This window comes from Monopterus albus, unplaced genomic scaffold, assembly GCF_001952655.1.
Source record: "Monopterus albus unplaced genomic scaffold, M_albus_1.0 scaffold160.1, whole genome shotgun sequence".
Lineage (NCBI taxonomy): Eukaryota > Metazoa > Chordata > Actinopteri > Synbranchiformes > Synbranchidae > Monopterus > Monopterus albus.
In genome coordinates, this window is record NW_018128040.1 from 645,855 (window position 1) to 655,279 (window position 9,425).

At 40.6% G+C, this 9,425-nt stretch overlaps 1 long non-coding RNA gene across 1 annotated transcript in view; it reads right to left on the reverse strand.

The window, feature by feature from the left end:
* Positions 1–9,177, reverse strand: part of LOC109968728 (uncharacterized) — a 35,734-nt gene extending 26,557 nt beyond the window's left edge. The window contains exons 1-2 of the long non-coding RNA XR_002276165.1: positions 9,113–9,177; positions 8,871–8,975 (exon numbers count right to left, since the gene is read on the reverse strand). This is a non-coding gene — a long non-coding RNA (uncharacterized LOC109968728). The remainder of the gene's footprint in view (positions 1–8,870; positions 8,976–9,112) is intronic.
* Between the last annotated feature and the right edge of the window lie 248 nt (positions 9,178–9,425).

A 9,425-nucleotide genomic window follows, 5' to 3' on the forward strand; every position in this document is an offset into this window, starting at 1 on the left:
TACATTTTTCCTGAAAGGTCACTCCAGAGACGGACATCAGCCCTGCACTGCTCTACTAATGTTCCCCATCATTATACAGTAGGTCCTGATTTTCATCTTCTATTTCCTTTATTTTGAAAGTCACCCATTAATTGTGGGTGACGTCCAGTGGGGAACTTTCCTCTGGCCTTGACACAGTATCAATCACAACCGGTGTCACAAGCAAACAATGCAGGCAGCACCAGCATTAATAACGGCCTTATCAGATAGGACAGAAAGCGAAGCAGCTGTCTCTTACACTTCAATCTCCAACATGAAATAACATGAACAGGTGCATGGGCGATGACACAAACAAATTAGAAGAGAAGGAATGTGTGACAGGATGTGCCATCACCTTGTGTCAGGTCCAGGAGGAGTGATACTGTATTCAGTTGTGTCAGCACTCCTATAGCTCTTTCTCTCTCTCTCTTTCTATGGATGGCTACTAAGGAGCCAGAACAGTGGGATTAGGTTGCGTTCTAGCAATTTCCCCATGAGAGAAAGGGCTCATGAATCTTGTGAGACAAATCATCTGGTATGATTGGGGACAGAAGGGAAAAGTGTGAAAATTCAGCAATGTCCTCGTTCACTGCACTTGTGTTTTGGTAACCTTTCTCGTGAAAGTTTCTCTGATGTATTTCCAATGTTTTTGAGGGACTTCACATTAATCACAATTGACAGGCATCCAGACTTTCCTGTTGATGCCAGTGTTTCAAATGTGGAGTGTGCCTACAGGCGTGATTTACTGCCCTGGCAATAGTACATGTATCCAGGCATCTTGTTCAACAGCAAGCTTTCTTGAACACTCCTCACTAATAGTAAAACTGTATGTTCCCATGTACATTTTATTGCTGTATTTGCTAGATGCCAATCGGAAGTGGAAAAAAAAGGCATTTATTTATTCTATGCTATGCTTGTAGGTCATACCTCTCACCAGAGCAAATACAACTGGGCTTATTCTGCAGTATCAAGGAGAGAACATCCAGCCAAGCAAAAGAAACAGAAGCTCAATTCTGCTATTATGTCCAGACATAAGAATGGTTGGCTTGTCTGTGGCATGACTCACTGGTTTCAGAAAATGGTTGTACATTAGCAGGTGAAATCCTGGAGGAAAACCAGGGACTAACCTCTGATGTAATGATGTTTATGTCTCGTCTTTCTCTCTCCCTTCACCTTTCTCATTCCAGCTTCTGGTTTTCTGTTTCGGTTATAACACAAACAAACCTTTAACGCCATCACTTGGCTGAATTCCCAGCTCTGATATTGACATTTCAGTAGCTTGAAATTATGACTCAGTGTTATTGATGATAAAATCAGTGTTCGGAGAACCCATTGCTTTTTGTTAGTCCTTAGTGAAAAGATGTTTAAATTTAACCAATAAAGAGAAATGCTCTTAGAGAAATCTAACCAACAAAAGTATTGGAATGTCACTGTTCTTCAGTTTTTGCAGTTACACTTCAGAAATAATCAATATGGCACACAGACACCGTTAGATGTCACCATGGACAGTGCAGTCATACCATAGAAAGTAATGGTTTGAGCAATGCTATCTTTATTAAGGTTTCACCTGCATTTGTTTAATGCTGATGTTGTTTATTCAAAGTGTCACCAAATAAAATATGCTCAACATCAGGAACAAAACATTCAGTCAGATATACACTATATGAACAAAAGTATTGGGACACACCTCTTAATTATTGAAGTGTTGTAGGAACAACAGCGATTCAGCCACTAAGCGGAAGACCACATAAAGTCAAAGAGCAGAGTCAACAGCTGCTAAGGTGCATAATGCCTTAAAGTCACCAACACTCTGCTGATGCCATAGCTGAAGAGCTCCGAACTTCCACTGGCATTAATGTAAGCACAAACACTGTGCGGTGGGTTTCCATGGCTGAGCAGATACATGCAAACCTTACATCACCAAGTCTAATGCCAAGTGTCAGATGAGGTGGTGTAAAGCACACCTCCACTGGACTGTGTAGCAGTGGAAACGTGTTCTGTGGAGCAGCGTATCACGCTTCTGTTTGGCAGACAGATGGGCTGACTGTGAAGTTTGGTGGAAGAGGGACAATGTATGGGGCTGTTTTTCAGGGTTTGGGCCAGACCCCTTACTTCCAGTGAAGGCCAGTCCTAATGCTTCAGCATACTGAGACATTTTGGATGACACTTTGCTTCCGATTTGGTGGAAACAGTTTGGGGAAGGCACTTTTCTATTCCAGCATGACTGTGCCCAAGTGCACACAGCAAGGTCCAAGAAGACATGATTGGATGAGTTTGGTGTGGAAGAACTTGACTGGCCCGCACATACAGTAGCCCTGACCTCAACTCCATCGAACACCTTTGGGATAAATTGGAATGGACATTTCAAACCAGGCCTTCTCACCCTGCATCAGTGCCTGACTTTATAAATGCTCTACAAAATGAAAAAAAAAATAAACAAATTTCCACAGGAACACTCCAAAATCTTGTGGAAAGCCTTCCAAGAAAGGTAGAAGCTGTTGTAGCTGTAAAGGGGGGGACCAACTTCATATTAAAGTTTATGTATTTGAATCCAATGTTATTAAAGTCCCTGTTGGTGTAATGGTAAGGTGTTCCAATATTTTTGTCCATAGCAATGTTATTAAAGTCCCTGTTGGTCTAATTGTAAGGTGTTCCAATATTTTTGTCCATATAGTGTAACTAATAAGACTGAAGTCTCCTTTAGTGATCACCAACTATCAGCTCAACCGCAACCTCCCATTGCCCCCCATGTATGTTCCCTTGTGTTATTGTGTTCTTTGGCTGCCTCCATGTCAAGCATTATCAAAAACAAATGAGATATTTTGAATTTATGATTCCATCTGCAACTCATAGTTAAGTGGAATGCTGTATTATTCCAAAGGTGCTGGAGTCATTGTAATAAGCCATGGCAGCACTTTTGACTTAATGGCCCACCTTCTTGGTTCATCACAATTAAAGATTTGTGCAACAATAACTGATTTTTGGCAACTTGGGGGCAGTGGACCAAGGTGTAAAAACAATGCTGACATACAGGACCTTGTAAGACTAATATGGCAAACAGCTACCTATTAACACATCCAGCAACATTAGCATTAATTTGTGTTTCTCATCACCCAATGAAGGCTAGCAGCAGAGCAAAATATTTGCATCTTTAGCTGCACCGTCTATTTTTAGCAAGTCGCTAATATTGGTAGTGTGCTGTTTCGTGCTGCACAGGCAGCCTGCAGCAGGTTTTTAGACCTTTGCTGCTGAAACCAATTGTTTGAAAACACAGCTGATGACAGTTGTGTGCGTAAATCAAACCAGTGAAGTTGTAGAATGTAAAACTGAAACAATGAACTAAAAGACACTAAAATGCTCCATACGTCTTCACAGGAGCTGCAGAGTGAGCTGATGATTCTCAGTGGATTTGTTGCTATAAGCAACCCCTTTGGCATTGCATATAGTTATTTAATCCATTGTTAATAGAAAAAATTTGTTTAGTTCAGCAAAAAAAAAAAATGTATGCAGTTACATAAAACCAGACATACAGACCTGTTGCCCTGACATCTAGTTATGAAGTCCTTTGAAAAACTGGCGTTGGCCCACCTGAAGGATACCGTAAATCCCCTGCTGGATCCCCTGCAGTTTGCCTAATGGGCAAACAGGTCAGAGGACAATGCAGTGAACATGGCACTGCATTACATCCTGCAGCACCTCGACTCCCCAGGGGAGGTTAACCTTAAAATAAAAGAGTGCTTTTTAAAATGTTGGACAATTTAAAGGTTTGGGATGACAAGATTTCAAGGGTCTGGAAGAAACAAATGAAAATGCAAAAACAAATGGGTAATGAACCCTTCAATGTGAGGGTAGGGGGGGGAGAGGAGGTGACGTGAGAGCAGGGAGGGGAGCTGCTGAGTGGGACAAGCCGATTGGAGTCTCTCTGCGTTCCTGTACTGTCAGATCAAAACCACTTCCTGGGCATCAAAGACACCTGCAGCAGCAGTGTCTCCAGCGATAAAGACGCCACTCTCCCTGCTTTCACCCTGTGATTTTAATTACAAATATTTATAAGCAGCTTAACTGCGCAAACAGGAGTTTTTTTCCTTTACCAGGCAATGGTGTGGGGGTGGTGGATAGTCAAAGCAGCTGTTGGATATGATAAGATTATTTACTTTTTTGTTATTTTATTTGTTTATTTCCTGTTAATTATTCATACTCCCACATGATCAGCAACTGCACGTTCTCCTTAATATGTTAAATGGGGGAATAACATAAATAAATAAAATAATAATAATAACAATAATGAATAAATAAATCCTACTTGGGATAAACATTCTCAGTGAAAAAGCTAGAGGGTAAACTTGTCTCCCTGAAAATTAGACACTTGTCTTATGAGTCTGAGACTGAGAGAAGGTTCTGCATGTCAATTCCTACAGAACCTTAAACTCCTAATTTAACAGCTTTCATTTCTTAACATTTTACATCTCCCTTCACACACACTGCAAGAAGCACAATGCTGCAATGATTCACATTTGCCTGACAATAGCTTTACTTTTGGATACCTAATTTTACCAAAGGTTTAACTAAGAGAAAGACATAAGAAGGGGAGAGGAGACAGAGAAAGTAGAGTGCACTTGTCTTACATCTCACTACTTTAACCTCCATGGTGCATTATGATCCTAGAGAAGTGTGGAAGTCACCTTGTATGAAGAAAATGTGAAAGGGCTACAGGGGGAGGGAGAGCATTAGAGGAAAAGAGACAGAACAGGTATTTTTCTGTTTTCAGTGCACTTCAGAAACTTTGGAAGGCAAAATATATTGTTTTCACATGACTCAGGCTGACAGGTGTTGAAGGAGGCTGAGGGGCATTTACCTTATGTGGCTCAGAGTAAGCACTTCAGCAAACTGAGCGAAACGTTTCTGTGAGATACCGTTACAAATGTCAGTAACTCAACACCTGTAATTTTCTGTTTTTAATAAGTTCATGGTTGCTGTGAATTGTATGGTGGCTGCACCACCGGTTAACGGCAATTCTAATCAAGAGTGCGAACGCTGATCTAGTCAGTGACAGGACAACATTGTGGCTCCAAGTGGTGACATGAAGAAGGTTTATTCTTGTGCTAGCACTCAGAGCCCCAACTGGGAGTGCAGGCGGGTTTATTTTGTTTTCAAATCAGAGGCAGACAGTAATTACATTTAGTCTCATTAGTTGTTCCCCCTTGACTCTGCATGGTCATCAAGGTAATGTATGTGGCCCTTCTTGTTTAAGCGAAAATGGATTTGTGCTGCATTAGCTGATGAGGCAGATAAATTGCATTACGTCTCACAATGTGAGCTTAATGTCAGTAGTTGTGAGATGGATTAGCCTCGTGGACAGCCTCAAACTTGATAGTGTACACGGTTTCACCATTCTGTCCGTCTTTCTGCAATAACATTTAGTTAAAGAGACAGGGGTAGGCTGCTTGCCCTCAAAATTCTCTTTTCAAAGACACTAAAAAAGTCACTCAGTAACTCGTTTTCAATTCCGATTCCATTTTGCACCAAATAGGACTGAGGTGATGAGGTAATACAGGGCAAAAGAAATGATGGTCAGCAAATTACTCTGTATAGCACTAGATTGAATGAGTGGCACAGAAAAGGGAAAAAGTCTTTTTGGAATAAAATGAAAAAGATGAAATCATCAGCAGTTTCAACAGTCTGTCAACTACTGAAACCTTGCGGAGTCCTCTTACTACCTCTGAGGTCTGCTTTTCTACAAATGCACTTCTCATATCTAATATGATTGTGTTTAGCTTTTTTTAAACAGTGTGTGTTTGTGTGCCTTTGTATTACTTACATTTATGGGGATCGAAACCTGTTAACACATGCACACTGTTGGGACTCGGCCTCTCAGAGCCCCAAATGGGAGTGCAGCGTCTGGTCCCCACAAGGAAATCACTGAATTTTAGGGTGGCAACATGCTTTAATATTGGGGTAAGGTTAAGGTGAGGTGTTAGGGTTAAGCAAGTAGTGGTTATGGTTAAGGTTAGGATAAGTCTACAGGAAATGAATGTAAGTCAATGTAAAGTTTCCATAAGAAATGAAAACAGCAGGGGGCGTGTGTGTGTGTGTGTGTGACCTCCCAGAAGCAAAAGCATTCACCAAAACAAATCATGTATAGCCAGGCACCCATATTCTGCTGTCTTGACATCATCTGAGGGAAAATGTATCCACTAATTTTTAGCAAGTAGACTAACAGCAGCAACTAATGGTCTTTATCATTTGGCCTGACATTTACCAAGATGCTGATTACTGCCAGGTTGAGAATTTAAACAAACATTTTGAAGTTGTCACAAGGAGTCTTGTGTTTGTGTCATTATGTGCACATACTTTACATAATGTGTGCTGCATGATTAGCATGCCCCTAAAAGAAAACCGTTAACTCTAATGTCTGTATACATGTATATAAGGAGGAGCAGTAGTGTTACAGTTTAATTCAAACAAAAATCAAACAGAGATATTATACATTTTTGTCTCTTCCCTGGGGAAGAGTAATGCGGCTGGTATCCTCCTGTGCTTAGTTTGATTTACATTCTGATAGTTTGTGTTACCCTCAAAAGGAGAAGAGTTGGAGAAACGAACAGGAAAAACTAGGCTACCAAAAAGTAAATGGACTAGATACATAGTCAAGACCAAAGATCCTAATGGGAGACAAGACCAGGTTATGTTTTTGTTTTTAATTCAAGAGCCAAAGTACTCACGAGAATCATAAGTCAAAGCAAACTATCCTCAATCCTTGTCAATCTGCTTGTATTACAAAATAATTTAGCTTTACTTCAAACTTTCAGAAAACTCATATACCCCTAAAAACAAGTAAAATGTTATAGAACTATGTGAATCTAGCCAGACGAGGTGTATACTAACACACTGGAGGAGTTACAGCTGGTCTCAAAGCCTTCAGCCATAGGTTTTCAGAGCAAAATGTACCTATAGCCTTGGGTCCTTTCACAGTTCATGAACAATGGATGGCAAAAACCCAAGGGTAATTCATCTAACCGCAAGTAAATCCATGCCAGTAAAGATGCCACGGCTTCTTTGTGAAATTGTGACAACTGCACAAGTCATCATGAGACTAACATGTATAGACACAACATGGGTAAATAATTTACTGTGCATAGAATGATGGTAAAATACTGAAAGACAGATAATGGTATAGCTGTGAATGTGTATTGTACAACTACAATGTGGGATAACAAGAACAAATTTATAGAAACCATAGATTTTTGCACATCATAGAATGGGTTGACTGATTACTGACATTTTCAGATAAAGTGCTGCTGCTGACTGAATACTACAATACATTTTGTAGTTGCCATGATGGAGATGAGGAGGGCCACTGGTTGTATCAGTTATGACAGCACTGTACTTACCAAAGTAATCACTAAGAGCTTGGTATCTGCCAGCATTTCTTGCAATAGATCCAGCAAGGCAACAAACACGAGCAGATAATTATGAAGACTGTAAACAAGCTTGCAGATTCAATTTTAGCTGGATCCAAAATAATAATGAAGCAAAGAAATGTACATTAATATACATGGGGCATAGCATATTTATTACTGGTGTTATCTGTCACCACTATTTCATCTCAGAGTAGAAGGGTAACAGTACTCAGGGGACTGTTTTGGGCCCCATGAAAAAATATAAGGACATATTCAGTGTGGTAGTGTCATAGTTTTAATCTTATTTGACAAAAACATTGACTTAGTTGCTAATTAGCCTACAGCAAAGGACAACAATCTAACACTAATTGCATGGAGGTTAAGATACTAAAGACACTTTACAGAAAGTGTGACGCTCTTAGTAATTTATGCCTTTATTAAAGTCAGACCATTATCATGGCATAAGCTGTCTTCTAAATTTTATTAGTAAAGCGAAATCAAACACAGCAAAAATAGAATTTAACAGCTATAGGTGTGATGCCTGGTTGTACATACATTTCATAGGCCCCAGTTAGTCCTGAGCTCGTGTAACTTTACCGCCCTTATGGCACCCATGCACGGATGCACCCATGACAGTACCATTAATAAAAACAAAAAAGTGACATACAAACAAGTAAGAACAATTTCCTGTGCATGCTCCTCCAGGCATTTGGCACCCTAGTCGACCATTTATGTTGCCTATGCCACAGACCAGCCCTGTGTCAAAGTCTGTCTGAACAGTACACACCATTTATTAATCTGTGGCCAATATAGAACGCTGTGGAGTTATGCAACGCTGAGACCACTGGTGCCTCCCACAGATGTAGAACAATAAGTTAATTATACACATGTCACTGCCTACTCACTTACATGCTGTTTTGAACATTTTCTGTCATCACATATAGCATAATTGGTGACAATAATTTCACAAAATAATAGATCAGGATTGACAGTCATAACAGTGATAAGAAAACTGTGTCACATTTGCAACAAAAAAAGGAGGTCTGACCAGAGCCTGCTGAATGAAACACAACAGATCAATCTACTGTACATGCAAATTTATCACACAGTTTGGTGCATTTTCAGGCACACATCTCACAGTGTATGTGTGTTAGGGGGAAATTTAGGAGTAGATTAACTCTGAGGTGGTGTTATTTGGGTCTTTATGTAAAAAATCCATTGCTAATAGTGATTAAGAAACGGAGAGAGCCAGTTATTCCTTCATCCGATGTTGACCTTCTGAAGTTCAAACCCAAATCAACTAAGTAATGTACTTGGATGTAAACAAGCTCTGTACTGCAAAACTACTTTGGCCAGAAAAAACAGAACACACCAGGACTCAAACACAAAACACAGCAGACAAGTGAGTGGAACTAAACGATGAATTATTAACGCTGGGAAACAGAGACTTACACAACTAGGAGTCCAGGCTGGGACAAGCAGAAGCAGAACAAGACTCCAAACAGGGGTCAGAGGATTGTCACAGTCCAGGCCAAGCAATAAATCCAGGGGAAGAGGCTAGAAGCAAAGTCCAAAAAACAGCCAAAGTTCAAAACACATGAAGGAGAACACGAGGGAACACTATGAAATAACAAAAAATACTGTGAAACCAGGAGGGCTAGAAAACTGAGGCTGACAGAGAGCATGAAACCTACAAAGTGCTTCAAATGATCTGGCAAGAGGACAAAGGAACAGAACAGCATGCAGTCTGTACACAGGCTGATCAGGTGAGTAAAGACAGGTGTGGTGGGTGTGGCAGTCAGAACTGGGAGGGCATGACAGAGCCACAGGTCCAATCAAGACTTAAGTGGTAACTGGGTATGGAACGGCAGCATCTAGAAAAAAGGAACAGAGCCATCGACAAACATGAGGTGGAGACAGATGCAGGACTGGGATTATAACACCACAGTGTTCCACTCTGGACCACATGGATCTGCTCTTGGTGGAACCTTTGACGGACTGCTGTTT